The sequence below is a fragment of the Penaeus chinensis genome, chromosome 17 (genome assembly GCF_019202785.1).
Source record: "Penaeus chinensis breed Huanghai No. 1 chromosome 17, ASM1920278v2, whole genome shotgun sequence".
Taxonomy (NCBI): Eukaryota; Metazoa; Arthropoda; class Malacostraca; order Decapoda; family Penaeidae; genus Penaeus; species Penaeus chinensis.
Genome location: NC_061835.1, coordinates 13,413,791 through 13,431,550, shown reverse-complemented (window position 1 = coordinate 13,431,550; position 17,760 = coordinate 13,413,791). Strand labels below are relative to the sequence as shown.

Sequence of the window (17,760 nt, the reverse complement as noted above, 5' to 3'; positions counted from 1 at the left end):
TATATATATAATACACGAATTCTGATAGAACTCTAGCAAACACAAGAATTTAGTAAATCATGAACCAAGGTAAGACAGGTAATTTCTAGAAAAAGCAGAATCATACACCATAATATTTTACTCATTTTCTTGCGGATTACTTATACACTGCATGTTTTACAAAATTACACAGCTAAAAAATTGTAAATTACTAAAGGTGGTACATAAAAGTATTTGAGTTAGAATTGCCTATCCGTCCGATATTGGACCAGATGTCAGTGGCATGATTGGAATGCAAAACCACAAGATGCATTATATTAAAACATTTGAAAAATCTGTGTGCACTGACAGAAAGTTGGTTAACATCAAACATATTTATCCCGATGATCACACTACGTTGCACCGCTTCCCGTCCGATCAGCGAAGGTAAGCAACGTTGGGTCTGGACTTGGATGAGTGACCGCCTGGGTACTCCATATACTGATGGCATTTGTTTATGTATGCTAACTTGTATGCGTTTCTTTACGACCTTTACCTCTTATATTTGTGTAAAGAAATCAGTTGAAATTATACTTCTAACAATAGGAACTCGAATAAAAGTTACATCATCGGAAAGAGGGAGAAAGATAGGCAGAAAATCAATGGATAAATCCTAGGGTTGACTAAAATAACCAGTGAGCCCAAAATTACTTTCTTTAGTGATCCGCTTCTGTGACTGGTGAATATGAGTGTAACTGGATGGCAAGTAATAGGAATTTGCAGTAACGTAAAAGACAAAAGGAAAATTGAAGTAAAGATGGGCATTGGCATTAATATTCAGACTGCTAAGTCTCCATTCGCCAACAATCATACTGTGTTGAATTTTGTCAGTGCTCGGATGGGTGACCGCCTAGGAACACCAGATGCTATTAGCATTTTGTTATTTTTCATGCATGTTCTCGTACGCTAGTATAGCGTGCCACCCTAAGCGGCGGCTCATTGAGCCCATCTCAGTTCTGATTAAGCTATCAAGGTTGGACGGGTAATTATTAGAAGACCTTTATTTTCGGCAAATAACTGTGGAAATCAAGAAATTATATCTATTTGTTAACAAACACAGTGCGTGCGGCACAACATAAGGTCCAGACAAAATGCTGGTTAATGTTAAGGTCAATCATGCCAACGATCATACCACGTTGAAAGCACCGCTTCTCGCCTGATCAGCGAAATTAAGCAGCGTTGGGTCTGGTCAGTACTTGGATGGGTGACCGCCTGGGAACACCAGATGCTGTTGGCAATTTCTTACATATGCTAAATAACTCATGCAATTCTTAAAAATTGATAGCAGGACATATATTTGTAAAAAGAACTAAAAGAAATTATACTTCAATCAATAGTAAATATAGAAAAAGTCAACGCTGTCGAAAAGAGGTTCAAGGACAGTAAACGAATAGGATAAACCATTGGGGTAACTAAAGCTAACGTAATTTTGCGTCCCATAACTACACAAAGTCGTAAGAAAACCCATACGATTGAGTTTTAGCAAAGTAGTAGTTTTGAAGCTTTGGTTCTGTATTGTTCCTTGTAGTGCTCCAGAGCCGGGAAAATATTAGAAAATGACTGTGTCGTTTGTGTATGATTTTAATAACCAGTTAAACCAAATAAGATTTACTTCCCTTGGTGGACGGCTTCTATGACGTAAATGTAGGTGTAACTGGATGGCAAAAAAAAGAATTCGAAGGAAAAGTAAAAACTAAAGGAAAACAGTAATATAAATTGACATTGTGATAAAGTTCAGATTTTTCTTGTATATTGCCAATGATCACGTTATTGCGTTCATTACTTGCAACGTTCCCAGGCTCATTAAAAGTGTGTACAGGCGTCACTGCCACCACCCGATTGGTACGTTCGGGAACGAGTGTATGGTGTAAGAAGGGATGCAAGGTCAGAAGAAGTGTGGAAAGGAGCGACAGAAGGGTGTGTATGCGTTTGTGTGTGTGTGAAGTGTAGTTGTGGAAATGAGCCGAAGTGAGGTAGGCGTGGTTAGAATCCCGAGGAGAGGCGTGTACAGATGCTTCATCTATACTCTAGGGTTTTTGACTGTTGGCCTTCTAAACTTTAAAACTAAAATATGTTTAGGCGTTATTCAGCCTTCCTTCTTACAAAGAGTCGGGGACTTACCAAAAGTTATTATAAAATTGTCTATTTATCTTGTAAAACAAGGCTAAAACGAAAACATGTCACAGTAAAACAAACACTAAAACACAAAAGACGAAATAGACATAAAACACTGTAGAACACGAAGCACAAACATTAAAACGAGAACCACCTCTCACGTATAAGCAACTTAAAAACTTTGCTTATATTTCCGAGACCACCTTATCCTGCACACCACAACCACAGTCCAGCAGTTGAACTACCCTCGACCTCGGACCGCCCTGCTTGAAGGGCCGGGGGCTTTCCATTGTCACCTCGGCCCGCGAAACTAAGTTTTGGTTCTCATAAGACTTGCATATATAAAAACTTAAAATATACATTAAAATGTTCTTATTACAATAATAAAAATATCCGTAAAGTTTATTCATAAGATGAATAAAAGTTCTATGAAATAAATAGTAAAAATTTAAAAAAAACATCGTGTACATAGTAAAATAAACTCATAACCTGTTCGGTGTAAAAATGAAACAAATAGAAGGTAAAATATTCATAATAAAGTTAAGATAAAATGATAATAAGAAAGACGAATAAAAGTTAAAAGTTTCTTTAGAAGTTCATTTTTGGTGGTCTCTCTTCAAATTAAGGTCCGTGTAAAACACCATGCAAAAAGTTTAATAAAACACGAAAACAAACAAAAATAAAGCTTCCCGTTTTCTGTTGCCGCAGCTTCCTCACCGCGCCGGGTATCCTCACCCCCGGGGGATAAAAACAGGTGTTTTGGGAGATCTAGGAGGCGTACGAGGCTGCGACCTCCTCCGTGGAGCGAGGGTGGACACCGTTCTTCATCACGAAAGGGGGGGGGAGGCGAAAATGAATCAACTTATTGTTAACAATAGTAACCCCGATTTGAATCCCACTTCATCAGTCTTTTATTGAGTTGACCCTCAATATATCTCTCCATGGATTCTCTTTTCTTCCTACTGTTCGTTGCTTCGCTTCGTCACATATAGCAGATAGCATAAATAAGATTTTTTCTAAGGATTAGAAAACCAACATGAGTATTCAACGCATATTCTTGATTGCGTAATTGAACAGTGACCCTGAACTAGATTTACTCGCCCAAGTGATTATTTTTCCCAAAGTTGAAAGCACCGCTTCTTGTCAGATTAGCGAAGCTTGGCAACGTTAATTTTTGTCAGTGCTCGGAGAGGTGACAGTCTAGGAACACTAGATGCTATTGGTATTTTGTTATTTATTATATAAGTTCTTTTACAGATTTCTATTCCGTGCGCTAGTATGACGTACCACCCCAATCGGCGGTTCGCTGAAGTCAACTCGGTTTTGATTAATCAGTCAAGGTAAGACGGGTAATTATTAGAAAAAAAAAACATTTACTTTATTTTCGGTAGATTACTGTGGAAATCAATAAGCTATGTTTTCAAATTTACAAGCAAAAATACAAGCACACAGCATAACATTAGGCCCATTTTCCGCGCCATATAAAACAGATTATTAGGGGGAAAAATTACTGTGGAAATGAATAAGCTATATTTTCAAATTTGCAAGGAAAACCACAATCATACAGCACAACATTAGACCCAGTCTCCATATAAAGCAGATTTAGAAAGTTATATATATAAAAAAAAAAAAAAAAAAAAATGCACAGTTAGAAATTGCATATTAAGATAAGTGAAAGATATAATACTCGAAAACATGTCCACGACCTTGAAGCTCAACAATATAGTCCTCCCTATCCGTAATTGGTTTTGCTATAGTTATCATTATGATCTTCATTAACGTAATTATTGATATTGTGATTAATCACAGTGATTATGTTTTTTCTTACCATGATCATTCATTAATTTCATCTAATTGTTAATTTTCTAAATGTTTTTTTTTTTTTTTTTTTTTTTTTTTTTTTGGGGGGGGGGGGGTGTAAGCAAGACCTTACATGAAATCACTCAGAGTTCAAGACCGAGTCATAATCAGCATTTCTATTTATGAACTCTCTTCCTACTGACATGTTTACAGAATTACACCGCCAAAAGAGGGGTAAAAGACGATACGATAGGTACAAAAGTGGTGACAATTGAGTTAGAATTGCCTTTACTCCTGATAGTGGTCACTATGATTGATACATACATATGATTGGAATGTCATGGTAATGAAGTTTGGTGTAAAAACAAATGGTACATTAAATTAATATGTACAAAATGTCTATGAGCACTGACAGAAAACTGGTTAAGGTTATGGTAGTGTAAGCCAAAGATCATACTACGTTGAAATAGATCTCAGTTATATGATTGGAACGTCCTGGTAATGAAGTTTGGTGTAAAAACAAGAGAGACATTATAATAAAATGTATGAAAAATCAATGGCAACGATCATACAACGTAAAAAGCACCGCTTCTCGTCCGATCAGAGAAGTTTAGCAGCGTTGGGTCTGGTCAGTACTTGGATGGGTGACCGCCTGGGAACACCAGATGCCGTTGGCATTTTATTATGTATGCTACATTTTATGCATTTCTTTACAACATATAGCAGTTCTTCTCATATGTGTGTCAAGAAAACAATTGCAAAGAAGAGACTTCAATCAAATAGAGTAAAAGTCAACGCCGTTGGAACGCGTGAGAAGGACAGGCCGAAAACGAATGGATAATACGATTTTACTCAATATCACATACACTGCTTATACACTCTACATGCTTTACAGAGTTGCACAGCTCAACAAGGGTAAAAGACTTACGGTAGGTACCTAAAAGTAGTGACAATTGAGTTAGAATTGCTTATATTCCCGATAGCGATAGCGGTCGACTATGATTCATACATTATGATTTGAGTGATATGATTGGAAGGCCATGGTAATGGAATTTGGTGTAAAAAGACAAGATACATTTGATGAATAGTTATGGAAAGCTGTGAGCTGTGCTACAAAGTTGGTTGATTTTGTTACAGTTAATGCCAACGATCATACCACGTTGAAAGCACCGCTTCTCGTCCGATCAGCGAAGTTAAGCAGCGTTGGGTCTGGTCAGTACTTGGATGGGTGACCGCCTGGGAACACCAGATGCCGTTGGCATTTTATTATGTATGCTACATTTTATGCATTTCTTTACAACATATAGCAGTTCTTCTCATATGTGTGTCAAGAAAGCAATTGCAAAGAAGAGACTTCAATCAAATAGAGTAAAAGTCAACGCCGTTGGAACGCGTGAGAAGGACAGGCCGAAAACGAATGGATAATACGATTTTACTCAATATCACATACACTGCTTATACACTCTACATGCTTTACAGAGTTGCACAGCTCAACAAGGGTAAAAGACTTACGGTAGGTACCTAAAAGTAGTGACAATTGAGTTAGAATTGCTTATATTCCCGATAGCGATAGCGGTCGACTATGATTCATACATTATGATTTGAGTGATATGATTGGAAGGCCATGGTAATGGAATTTGGTGTAAAAAGACAAGATACATTTGATGAATAGTTATGGAAAGCTGTGAGCTGTGCTACAAAGTTGGTTGATTTTGTTACAGTTAATGCCAACGATCATACCACGTTGAAAGCACCGCTTCTCGTCCGATCAGCGAAGTTAAGCAGCGTTGGGTCTGGTCAGTACTTGGATGGGTGACCGCCTGGGAACACCAGATGCCGTTGGCATTTTATTATGTATGCTACATTTTATGCATTTCTTTACAACATATAGCAGTTCTTCTCATATGTGTGTCAAGAAAGCAATTGCAAAGAAGAGACTTCAATCAAATAGAGTAAAAGTCAACGCCGTTGGAACGCGTGAGAAGGACAGGCCGAAAACGAATGGATAATACGATTTTACTCAATATCACATACACTGCTTATACACTCTACATGCTTTACAGAGTTGCACAGCTCAACAAGGGTAAAAGACTTACGGTAGGTACCTAAAAGTAGTGACAATTGAGTTAGAATTGCTTATATTCCCGATAGCGATAGCGGTCGACTATGATTCATACATTATGATTTGAGTGATATGATTGGAAGGCCATGGTAATGGAATTTGGTGTAAAAAGACAAGATACATTTGATGAATAGTTATGGAAAGCTGTGAGCTGTGCTACAAAGTTGGTTGATTTTGTTACAGTTAATGCCAACGATCATACCACGTTGAAAGCACCGCTTCTCGTCCGATCAGCGAAGTTAAGCAGCGTTGGGTCTGGTCAGTACTTGGATGGGTGACCGCCTGGGAACACCAGATGCCGTTGGCATTTTATTATGTATGCTACATTTTATGCATTTCTTTACAACATATAGCAGTTCTTCTCATATGTGTGTCAAGAAAGCAATTGCAAAGAAGAGACTTCAATCAAATAGAGTAAAAGTCAACGCCGTTGGAACGCGTGAGAAGGACAGGCCGAAAACGAATGGATAATACGATTTTACTCAATATCACATACACTGCTTATACACTCTACATGCTTTACAGAGTTGCACAGCTCAACAAGGGTAAAAGACTTACGGTAGGTACCTAAAAGTAGTGACAATTGAGTTAGAATTGCTTATATTCCCGATAGCGATAGCGGTCGACTATGATTCATACATTATGATTTGAGTGATATGATTGGAAGGCCATGGTAATGGAATTTGGTGTAAAAAGACAAGATACATTTGATGAATAGTTATGGAAAGCTGTGAGCTGTGCTACAAAGTTGGTTGATTTTGTTACAGTTAATGCCAACGATCATACCACGTTGAAAGCACCGCTTCTCGTCCGATCAGCGAAGTTAAGCAGCGTTGGGTCTGGTCAGTACTTGGATGGGTGACCGCCTGGGAACACCAGATGCCGTTGGCATTTTATTATGTATGCTACATTTTATGCATTTCTTTACAACATATAGCAGTTCTTCTCATATGTGTGTCAAGAAAGCAATTGCAAAGAAGAGACTTCAATCAAATAGAGTAAAAGTCAACGCCGTTGGAACGCGTGAGAAGGACAGGCCGAAAACGAATGGATAATACGATTTTACTCAATATCACATACACTGCTTATACACTCTACATGCTTTACAGAGTTGCACAGCTCAACAAGGGTAAAAGACTTACGGTAGGTACCTAAAAGTAGTGACAATTGAGTTAGAATTGCTTATATTCCCGATAGCGATAGCGGTCGACTATGATTCATACATTATGATTTGAGTGATATGATTGGAAGGCCATGGTAATGGAATTTGGTGTAAAAAGACAAGATACATTTGATGAATAGTTATGGAAAGCTGTGAGCTGTGCTACAAAGTTGGTTGATTTTGTTACAGTTAATGCCAACGATCATACCACGTTGAAAGCACCGCTTCTCGTCCGATCAGCGAAGTTAAGCAGCGTTGGGTCTGGTCAGTACTTGGATGGGTGACCGCCTGGGAACACCAGATGCCGTTGGCATTTTATTATGTATGCTACATTTTATGCATTTCTTTACAACATATAGCAGTTCTTCTCATATGTGTGTCAAGAAAGCAATTGCAAAGAAGAGACTTCAATCAAATAGAGTAAAAGTCAACGCCGTTGGAACGCGTGAGAAGGACAGGCCGAAAACGAATGGATAATACGATTTTACTCAATATCACATACACTGCTTATACACTCTACATGCTTTACAGAGTTGCACAGCTCAACAAGGGTAAAAGACTTACGGTAGGTACCTAAAAGTAGTGACAATTGAGTTAGAATTGCTTATATTCCCGATAGCGATAGCGGTCGACTATGATTCATACATTATGATTTGAGTGATATGATTGGAAGGCCATGGTAATGGAATTTGGTGTAAAAAGACAAGATACATTTGATGAATAGTTATGGAAAGCTGTGAGCTGTGCTACAAAGTTGGTTGATTTTGTTACAGTTAATGCCAACGATCATACCACGTTGAAAGCACCGCTTCTCGTCCGATCAGCGAAGTTAAGCAGCGTTGGGTCTGGTCAGTACTTGGATGGGTGACCGCCTGGGAACACCAGATGCCGTTGGCATTTTATTATGTATGCTACATTTTATGCATTTCTTTACAACATATAGCAGTTCTTCTCATATGTGTGTCAAGAAAGCAATTGCAAAGAAGAGACTTCAATCAAATAGAGTAAAAGTCAACGCCGTTGGAACGCGTGAGAAGGACAGGCCGAAAACGAATGGATAATACGATTTTACTCAATATCACATACACTGCTTATACACTCTACATGCTTTACAGAGTTGCACAGCTCAACAAGGGTAAAAGACTTACGGTAGGTACCTAAAAGTAGTGACAATTGAGTTAGAATTGCTTATATTCCCGATAGCGATAGCGGTCGACTATGATTCATACATTATGATTTGAGTGATATGATTGGAAGGCCATGGTAATGGAATTTGGTGTAAAAAGACAAGATACATTTGATGAATAGTTATGGAAAGCTGTGAGCTGTGCTACAAAGTTGGTTGATTTTGTTACAGTTAATGCCAACGATCATACCACGTTGAAAGCACCGCTTCTCGTCCGATCAGCGAAGTTAAGCAGCGTTGGGTCTGGTCAGTACTTGGATGGGTGACCGCCTGGGAACACCAGATGCCGTTGGCATTTTATTATGTATGCTACATTTTATGCATTTCTTTACAACATATAGCAGTTCTTCTCATATGTGTGTCAAGAAAGCAATTGCAAAGAAGAGACTTCAATCAAATAGAGTAAAAGTCAACGCCGTTGGAACGCGTGAGAAGGACAGGCCGAAAACGAATGGATAATACGATTTTACTCAATATCACATACACTGCTTATACACTCTACATGCTTTACAGAGTTGCACAGCTCAACAAGGGTAAAAGACTTACGGTAGGTACCTAAAAGTAGTGACAATTGAGTTAGAATTGCTTATATTCCCGATAGCGATAGCGGTCGACTATGATTCATACATTATGATTTGAGTGATATGATTGGAAGGCCATGGTAATGGAATTTGGTGTAAAAAGACAAGATACATTTGATGAATAGTTATGGAAAGCTGTGAGCTGTGCTACAAAGTTGGTTGATTTTGTTACAGTTAATGCCAACGATCATACCACGTTGAAAGCACCGCTTCTCGTCCGATCAGCGAAGTTAAGCAGCGTTGGGTCTGGTCAGTACTTGGATGGGTGACCGCCTGGGAACACCAGATGCCGTTGGCATTTTATTATGTATGCTACATTTTATGCATTTCTTTACAACATATAGCAGTTCTTCTCATATGTGTGTCAAGAAAGCAATTGCAAAGAAGAGACTTCAATCAAATAGAGTAAAAGTCAACGCCGTTGGAACGCGTGAGAAGGACAGGCCGAAAACGAATGGATAATACGATTTTACTCAATATCACATACACTGCTTATACACTCTACATGCTTTACAGAGTTGCACAGCTCAACAAGGGTAAAAGACTTACGGTAGGTACCTAAAAGTAGTGACAATTGAGTTAGAATTGCTTATATTCCCGATAGCGATAGCGGTCGACTATGATTCATACATTATGATTTGAGTGATATGATTGGAAGGCCATGGTAATGGAATTTGGTGTAAAAAGACAAGATACATTTGATGAATAGTTATGGAAAGCTGTGAGCTGTGCTACAAAGTTGGTTGATTTTGTTACAGTTAATGCCAACGATCATACCACGTTGAAAGCACCGCTTCTCGTCCGATCAGCGAAGTTAAGCAGCGTTGGGTCTGGTCAGTACTTGGATGGGTGACCGCCTGGGAACACCAGATGCCGTTGGCATTTTATTATGTATGCTACATTTTATGCATTTCTTTACAACATATAGCAGTTCTTCTCATATGTGTGTCAAGAAAGCAATTGCAAAGAAGAGACTTCAATCAAATAGAGTAAAAGTCAACGCCGTTGGAACGCGTGAGAAGGACAGGCCGAAAACGAATGGATAATACGATTTTACTCAATATCACATACACTGCTTATACACTCTACATGCTTTACAGAGTTGCACAGCTCAACAAGGGTAAAAGACTTACGGTAGGTACCTAAAAGTAGTGACAATTGAGTTAGAATTGCTTATATTCCCGATAGCGATAGCGGTCGACTATGATTCATACATTATGATTTGAGTGATATGATTGGAAGGCCATGGTAATGGAATTTGGTGTAAAAAGACAAGATACATTTGATGAATAGTTATGGAAAGCTGTGAGCTGTGCTACAAAGTTGGTTGATTTTGTTACAGTTAATGCCAACGATCATACCACGTTGAAAGCACCGCTTCTCGTCCGATCAGCGAAGTTAAGCAGCGTTGGGTCTGGTCAGTACTTGGATGGGTGACCGCCTGGGAACACCAGATGCCGTTGGCATTTTATTATGTATGCTACATTTTATGCATTTCTTTACAACATATAGCAGTTCTTCTCATATGTGTGTCAAGAAAGCAATTGCAAAGAAGAGACTTCAATCAAATAGAGTAAAAGTCAACGCCGTTGGAACGCGTGAGAAGGACAGGCCGAAAACGAATGGATAATACGATTTTACTCAATATCACATACACTGCTTATACACTCTACATGCTTTACAGAGTTGCACAGCTCAACAAGGGTAAAAGACTTACGGTAGGTACCTAAAAGTAGTGACAATTGAGTTAGAATTGCTTATATTCCCGATAGCGATAGCGGTCGACTATGATTCATACATTATGATTTGAGTGATATGATTGGAAGGCCATGGTAATGGAATTTGGTGTAAAAAGACAAGATACATTTGATGAATAGTTATGGAAAGCTGTGAGCTGTGCTACAAAGTTGGTTGATTTTGTTACAGTTAATGCCAACGATCATACCACGTTGAAAGCACCGCTTCTCGTCCGATCAGCGAAGTTAAGCAGCGTTGGGTCTGGTCAGTACTTGGATGGGTGACCGCCTGGGAACACCAGATGCCGTTGGCATTTTATTATGTATGCTACATTTTATGCATTTCTTTACAACATATAGCAGTTCTTCTCATATGTGTGTCAAGAAAGCAATTGCAAAGAAGAGACTTCAATCAAATAGAGTAAAAGTCAACGCCGTTGGAACGCGTGAGAAGGACAGGCCGAAAACGAATGGATAATACGATTTTACTCAATATCACATACACTGCTTATACACTCTACATGCTTTACAGAGTTGCACAGCTCAACAAGGGTAAAAGACTTACGGTAGGTACCTAAAAGTAGTGACAATTGAGTTAGAATTGCTTATATTCCCGATAGCGATAGCGGTCGACTATGATTCATACATTATGATTTGAGTGATATGATTGGAAGGCCATGGTAATGGAATTTGGTGTAAAAAGACAAGATACATTTGATGAATAGTTATGGAAAGCTGTGAGCTGTGCTACAAAGTTGGTTGATTTTGTTACAGTTAATGCCAACGATCATACCACGTTGAAAGCACCGCTTCTCGTCCGATCAGCGAAGTTAAGCAGCGTTGGGTCTGGTCAGTACTTGGATGGGTGACCGCCTGGGAACACCAGATGCCGTTGGCATTTTATTATGTATGCTACATTTTATGCATTTCTTTACAACATATAGCAGTTCTTCTCATATGTGTGTCAAGAAAGCAATTGCAAAGAAGAGACTTCAATCAAATAGAGTAAAAGTCAACGCCGTTGGAACGCGTGAGAAGGACAGGCCGAAAACGAATGGATAATACGATTTTACTCAATATCACATACACTGCTTATACACTCTACATGCTTTACAGAGTTGCACAGCTCAACAAGGGTAAAAGACTTACGGTAGGTACCTAAAAGTAGTGACAATTGAGTTAGAATTGCTTATATTCCCGATAGCGATAGCGGTCGACTATGATTCATACATTATGATTTGAGTGATATGATTGGAAGGCCATGGTAATGGAATTTGGTGTAAAAAGACAAGATACATTTGATGAATAGTTATGGAAAGCTGTGAGCTGTGCTACAAAGTTGGTTGATTTTGTTACAGTTAATGCCAACGATCATACCACGTTGAAAGCACCGCTTCTCGTCCGATCAGCGAAGTTAAGCAGCGTTGGGTCTGGTCAGTACTTGGATGGGTGACCGCCTGGGAACACCAGATGCCGTTGGCATTTTATTATGTATGCTACATTTTATGCATTTCTTTACAACATATAGCAGTTCTTCTCATATGTGTGTCAAGAAAGCAATTGCAAAGAAGAGACTTCAATCAAATAGAGTAAAAGTCAACGCCGTTGGAACGCGTGAGAAGGACAGGCCGAAAACGAATGGATAATACGATTTTACTCGATATCATATACACTGCTGTTGGCATTTTGTGATTTCTATTGTATGCTCTTTTCTTCAATCATTATAATGGAAGCGACAATATAGGAATAGATAATGGATATACTAAAAACGGATCATCTTATCGTTACAACAGCAAACACAGTTTGAATCCCAAATTATCATTTTTGTATTTAGTTGATCCCCAATATATACATCTCCATGGATCCTTTTTCTTCCTACTATCTGTTGCTCCCTCACGTATAGCAGATAGTAGAACATGATCACTGTCATTAATTTTATCTGAATATAAATTTATTAATTATCATCGTTTGTGGTAGGATTAGAATCACGATTTTTATTAGCAGTTTGATCTTTTAGTGACATTAACCATTGTAGTGTCATCATTATTTCCATTATCATGAATATTGATAACAGTTATCATATACTTATTGTAAAGGGTTTTTGGTGTTTAGTGATGGGTTCACTATCTCTTGTTTAGTGCTTATTGTACGTATGTGTTGTGCGTATATGGTGTGTGTGTGTGAGGTGTGAGTGTCCCTTTGGTTCGTCAGCCCCAACAAAGCCTCATGTCAACCATCGTCGGTGGTTCTATGGTTTGCCACTCTACTCCGAGCTCCACACCTGAACACATTTTAAGTTCATTTAATTTTCTTGTATATCTTGTGTATATATATTCAACAATGGGTGAATGGTGAGATGAACTAAATACAGTGAAGTGCTGTGAAGTGATATGGTGAAATTTAAATGAGGAATATAACTTTTTTAATTGGAACTATTTACTGCAGCCTCTATTTGAGCCGAGTAACTGATAGCTGCACCAAAACTTCACTGACACTGCCATTTACGTTTCAGTGTGTTTGTGTGATATGTACATTCTGATCAATATAATAATGAAAATACAGTACTGTTTTTTTTTTATATATATAAGCCCGAGATGATCTATATCCCAGAGGATACCAAAAATAAAAGAACCAAAGGTTAATGCAAATAAGATCAAAGCAAAGAAACCACGGACACTTATAATAATGGTGACAATAATGATGAAAATACTAGTAATAATCATACAGATACATATAATATAGACTGAAAACGGATTGTACTGATAATAACAAAATATCAACACAATAATAGCAAAACGTTATATAACAGCACTCAGAATTCAAAATTCAGTAATATTCAGGATTTCTACTTAGGTTTGACTATATCATTAAGCTCGCATTACTTACAGTGCCGGTAATATTCAAGGGATATAGTTGCATGTGTACAGTTTTATAAGCATATACAATGGTATTTTACTCAATTTCTTATGCATTACACCCTGTGTGCTTTACAGCGTTGCACAGCACAAATAATGGCAAAAGACTTACGGTAAGTACTGAAAAAGTGGTGACAGTTGAGTTAGAATTGCCAATATTCCTAATAGCGGTCGATTGTGATTGATGCATGCATGCATTGTGGAGCAGAGCTCAGTGATATGGTTGGAATGTAATGGTTATGAAGTTTGGTATAAAAACAAAAGATACATTATATTAATATGAATAAAATGTATATGAGCATTGGCAGAAGGCTGGTTAATTTTATACGCGATTGTGCCTGGATGGGTGACCGCCTGGGAACACCGGATGATGTTGGCATATCATTATGTATGATAAATAATTTGCATTTTACAGTTTATAGCTCTTATTATATCGAATAAATCTAATAAAAGTCAACGCCATCAGAAACACGGAGAAAGATAGGTAGAAAATGATTGGATAATCCTAGGGGTGACTAAAGTAAATGCAAGTAATTGATGAAATTCCTTCTAATGCTAAATAGTTTGTTTTCGGTCCAAGAAAACACTCACGATTGAATTTTAGCAATATAGTTAGTGGCAGTCTTGAAGTATTTGTTCTGTATCGTTCCTTGTAGTATTCCAAAGCCGGAAAAAAGAAAAAAATGACTGTGTCGTCTATTATTTTAATAACCACTGAAATTATATGAGATTTACTTCCCTTAGTGGTCGGCTTCTATAACTGGTAAATGTAATAGAAAGTAATAGAAATTTGAAGCCAAAGTAAAAACAAAAGAAACACAGGAATATAAATAGACATTGTGATAAAAGTTCAAATATTTGCAACTTAAAATGCCAACGATCATACCACGTTGAAAGCACCGCTTCTCGTCCGATCAGCGAAATTAAGCAGCGTTCGGTCTGGTCAGCACTTGGATGGGTGACCGCCTGGGAACACCAGATGCTGCTAGCATTTCGTTGAACATTTTTGTGCCGTTTATTTTTATTTTTCTTCTTATCTAGTGTTCCTAGGCGGTCACCTATCCGAGCACTGACAATAAATCAACGATGCCAAACTTCGCTTATCTGACAAGAATTGGTGCTTTTAACGTGGTATGATTGTTGAGAAAAGAATTATTACTTAGGGAAGTAATTCTAATTCACTTACGGAATCAAGAATGTGCGTTGATTACTCATGGTCATTTTCTCTTCCGTAGAAAAAACTCATGAGGGAGCGAAGCAACGAAAAGTAGGGATAAAAAGAATCCATTGAGATATATATTGAGGATCAGCTTAATACAAGAATGGTGATTTGGGATTCAAATCGTGTTTACTATTGTAATTTTAACAATAAGGTGATCCGTTTTTAGTCTGTTCATCACCTATTCCTACATTACCGCATCCACTATAATGACTGTAATAATAAAAACACGATTAAGTTTTACGGATGATCTTGGCAGTAGTTTCATGGAGTGCAGTAGTTATACAAGTAGCTTTGATTTATATATATAAACTTTTGATTACATATATATAATATATTGTATTGTCATTTCTCCTTTTTCCTAGTTTCTTTCTTTGTTTCATAGTTGAAACTTTACAATTGTGATAAGATGAACACATCTGCGAGAGTATCTTTACTTTTTACTGTTACTCAGAAAAATACATTCGTTTTGGTGCATTTAATATTATCTATTTCCTTTGCCCATCTGAGTTGCTTCTATGGTCATTCAAGGTTACTACGGCTTTATCAATAACAAATGATATATCCTTGGTATTTTTTAATGTCATAGGGTACGTAGATACCCAGAATTCCTTCTACGTCACAGGAAACAAGAATTTCTATCGAGACAGTGCCAGTAAACAGCAGTCGTTGGATGCACTAAAGAATCTGCGAAGTCCAGAGCAGGGGAATGTAGTGTGTATGAGGAATGTATTTGGATTCCAACATTAAAGGGATTCAGGAACTATAGGAGAAACAAGGAAACAGGAAACAAGATAGGTACATTAAAGAATCGAGGAAATCCAGAGCAGTTAGATTCGACATGTATGAGGAAATCTGTCTTTGGATTCCAACATTCCAGGGATTCAAGAGCTGTAGGGGATGTAGGTAAAATCAAGAGATACCTTTATGGTTTTATTTGCGAGCACATCACACACTTATGCTACGCGAAGAGTAAAGCTCAGACATACAGGCAAAATAACGGACAATGATGTACATGTGTACTTACATAAATATACAATCAAACAGATATCATACATGCATTCATCACTTACATACATGTGTCCATTTATCTCTTGAAAACTAATTTCAAGAGAAACAATCCAAAACCTCTGCCACTCCCTTCCCGTAAATTTTCAATCAAAATGGATTAAATGGATGATTCCTTTTCCATAAACTCTCTCGCTCAAAATAAATGCGTTGGCTGTCTTCCATCTTAGCCTATCCCTTCTGCAGTCTATTTTTCAAAACATATCCCTCATAAATAACATCCGTAAAACAAAATATCGCACAGCAGTTCATATTAATAACTGTACCTTCCGACGATGTTCCACATCCAACCCTTGGTAGAGAGTTATAGATAGACCACCCCTTCCTCATTCTCTCCCTTCCTTTTCCCTTCCTTTTATCTATCTTCCTTCTTCCTATCTTTAGTCCCTGGATCCTCCAGTGATCGCTAGAATGTACATGGAGAGGTTGATGATATCGAGGTTCCCTCCGATGATGAGCTGCGTATCGAACACCAGGTAGAAGCTGAAGAGGAGGACCCCGAGGCAGGCGTACACCATGTTGACGATCGCGTTGGACCAAATGGCTGATAAGATGCCGTGTATCAGGAGGACGGTCAGGCTGACGCCTGCTGGGATAGATAGAGAGATGGAGTCAGGGAAGAAGGGGGAGAGGGGAAGAGAGAGAGAGAATTACTACTGAAAAGTGTTCCTGAAAAAAGAAAGGAAGCATTATGTGAAATAATTTATATATATATATATGTGTGTGTGTGTGTGTGTGTGTGTGTGTGTGAGTGTGTGTGTGTGTGTGTGTGTGTGTGTGTGTGTGTGTGTGTGTATGTGTGTGTGTGTGTGTGTGTGTGTGTGTGTGTGTGTGTGTTCCCTCTACTGTAGATAATGTAAAGCGCTCCTAGTATTTTACGAGATCAAAGCAGTCACAACCTACCATGTGGATAGGAGGAGGCAAAATCAATGGAAAATGTTACTTTTTCTCACTGAAACTATAGAATATTAAAACTACCGTTGTCTTGGTAGCAAAAGTTAGATGAAATAGCATTCACTTTGTTTTGTTTGCGCATAATCAGCAAGGAAATAATACCATTGTTTTAGCAATGTAAACCGTCTCTTTTTTTTCTTTCTTTTTTCAAGTCACATGAAGTCTCCCCCATCTCCTTTCCTCCTTTCTTCCCCACTCTTTTACCTACCACTTCCTTTTCTACCTCTCCCCTGCTTCCCCATTCTCTTCACTCATCTTCTATCTTCCACTCCATTCTTCCCCAACCTTTCTCCTCCTTTTCACCAGCCTTCCCTCCCTCTTTCTCTCTTCCTTCCCCTTCTTATCTTCCTTCTTTCCTTCCTTCCCAACTGCCTCTCCTCCTTCTTCCTACCTTCCCCTAACCCTTTCCTTCCCTTCCACCTTTCCCTCTCCTTCACTTCCCTCCTATCTCATCCTTTTCTCTTCCTTTACTGCCTCCTTTCTTCTGTCTCTCGCTTCGTTCTGTTTCCCTCCTCCATCAACTGTTGGATTACATTATATCAACTATGGATACTAACTGCAATAAAAGTACCATTTTTGACGTTTTTTTTTTTTTTTAACTATGGGGAAATTGTTTTACTGTTGCATGTTAGATATTTATTTTTTTATGAGGAATTAAAATAAAATTATTTGTGAAATGTGTGAAAAGAAATCTGATATATATATATATATATATATATATATAGTTTTAACTTTGTAAGCTCATTTATTTCACAAACGTAATCATTATAAATTCGTGGTTCAAAGCTTCAAGTATTATACTGTTATTAATCATGAATTATTTGATTTGTGTAGGAAAAAATCCTGGAGAGAGATTTTTTAAAGAAATTATAGAAAAAGAGTTA

At 38.0% G+C, this 17,760-nt stretch overlaps 14 non-coding genes and 2 pseudogenes across 14 annotated transcripts; all 16 read left to right on the top strand.

Moving 5' to 3' along the window:
* The first annotated feature begins 1,136 nt into the window (after positions 1 to 1,136).
* LOC125034361 lies at positions 1,137 to 1,255 on the top strand. Its single transcript, XR_007115682.1, has one exon. It is a non-coding gene; the product is annotated as a 5S ribosomal RNA (ribosomal RNA).
* Positions 1,256 to 4,491: 3,236 nt separating this feature from the next.
* Positions 4,492 to 4,610, top strand: LOC125034369 (annotated as a pseudogene).
* Positions 4,611 to 5,075: 465 nt separating this feature from the next.
* LOC125034349 lies at positions 5,076 to 5,194 on the top strand. Its single transcript, XR_007115671.1, has one exon. It is a non-coding gene; the product is annotated as a 5S ribosomal RNA (ribosomal RNA).
* Positions 5,195 to 5,659: 465 nt separating this feature from the next.
* On the top strand, positions 5,660 to 5,778 carry LOC125034348. The gene has a single exon (XR_007115670.1). It is a non-coding gene; the product is annotated as a 5S ribosomal RNA (ribosomal RNA).
* Positions 5,779 to 6,243: 465 nt separating this feature from the next.
* Positions 6,244 to 6,362, top strand: LOC125034347. The gene has a single exon (XR_007115669.1). It is a non-coding gene; the product is annotated as a 5S ribosomal RNA (ribosomal RNA).
* A 465-nt stretch (positions 6,363 to 6,827) lies between these two features.
* LOC125034346 lies at positions 6,828 to 6,946 on the top strand. Its single transcript, XR_007115668.1, has one exon. It is a non-coding gene; the product is annotated as a 5S ribosomal RNA (ribosomal RNA).
* A 465-nt stretch (positions 6,947 to 7,411) lies between these two features.
* On the top strand, positions 7,412 to 7,530 carry LOC125034345. Its single transcript, XR_007115667.1, has one exon. It is a non-coding gene; the product is annotated as a 5S ribosomal RNA (ribosomal RNA).
* Positions 7,531 to 7,995: 465 nt separating this feature from the next.
* Positions 7,996 to 8,114, top strand: LOC125034344. The gene has a single exon (XR_007115666.1). It is a non-coding gene; the product is annotated as a 5S ribosomal RNA (ribosomal RNA).
* A 465-nt stretch (positions 8,115 to 8,579) lies between these two features.
* LOC125034343 lies at positions 8,580 to 8,698 on the top strand. Its single transcript, XR_007115665.1, has one exon. It is a non-coding gene; the product is annotated as a 5S ribosomal RNA (ribosomal RNA).
* A 465-nt stretch (positions 8,699 to 9,163) lies between these two features.
* On the top strand, positions 9,164 to 9,282 carry LOC125034342. Its single transcript, XR_007115664.1, has one exon. It is a non-coding gene; the product is annotated as a 5S ribosomal RNA (ribosomal RNA).
* Positions 9,283 to 9,747: 465 nt separating this feature from the next.
* On the top strand, positions 9,748 to 9,866 carry LOC125034375. The gene has a single exon (XR_007115687.1). It is a non-coding gene; the product is annotated as a 5S ribosomal RNA (ribosomal RNA).
* Positions 9,867 to 10,331: 465 nt separating this feature from the next.
* LOC125034370 lies at positions 10,332 to 10,450 on the top strand. The gene has a single exon (XR_007115684.1). It is a non-coding gene; the product is annotated as a 5S ribosomal RNA (ribosomal RNA).
* A 465-nt stretch (positions 10,451 to 10,915) lies between these two features.
* LOC125034364 lies at positions 10,916 to 11,034 on the top strand. Its single transcript, XR_007115683.1, has one exon. It is a non-coding gene; the product is annotated as a 5S ribosomal RNA (ribosomal RNA).
* A 465-nt stretch (positions 11,035 to 11,499) lies between these two features.
* Positions 11,500 to 11,618, top strand: LOC125034352. Its single transcript, XR_007115674.1, has one exon. It is a non-coding gene; the product is annotated as a 5S ribosomal RNA (ribosomal RNA).
* A 465-nt stretch (positions 11,619 to 12,083) lies between these two features.
* On the top strand, positions 12,084 to 12,202 carry LOC125034340. Its single transcript, XR_007115663.1, has one exon. It is a non-coding gene; the product is annotated as a 5S ribosomal RNA (ribosomal RNA).
* A 2,305-nt stretch (positions 12,203 to 14,507) lies between these two features.
* LOC125034367 lies at positions 14,508 to 14,626 on the top strand (annotated as a pseudogene).
* Positions 14,627 to 17,760: the final 3,134 nt, after the last annotated feature.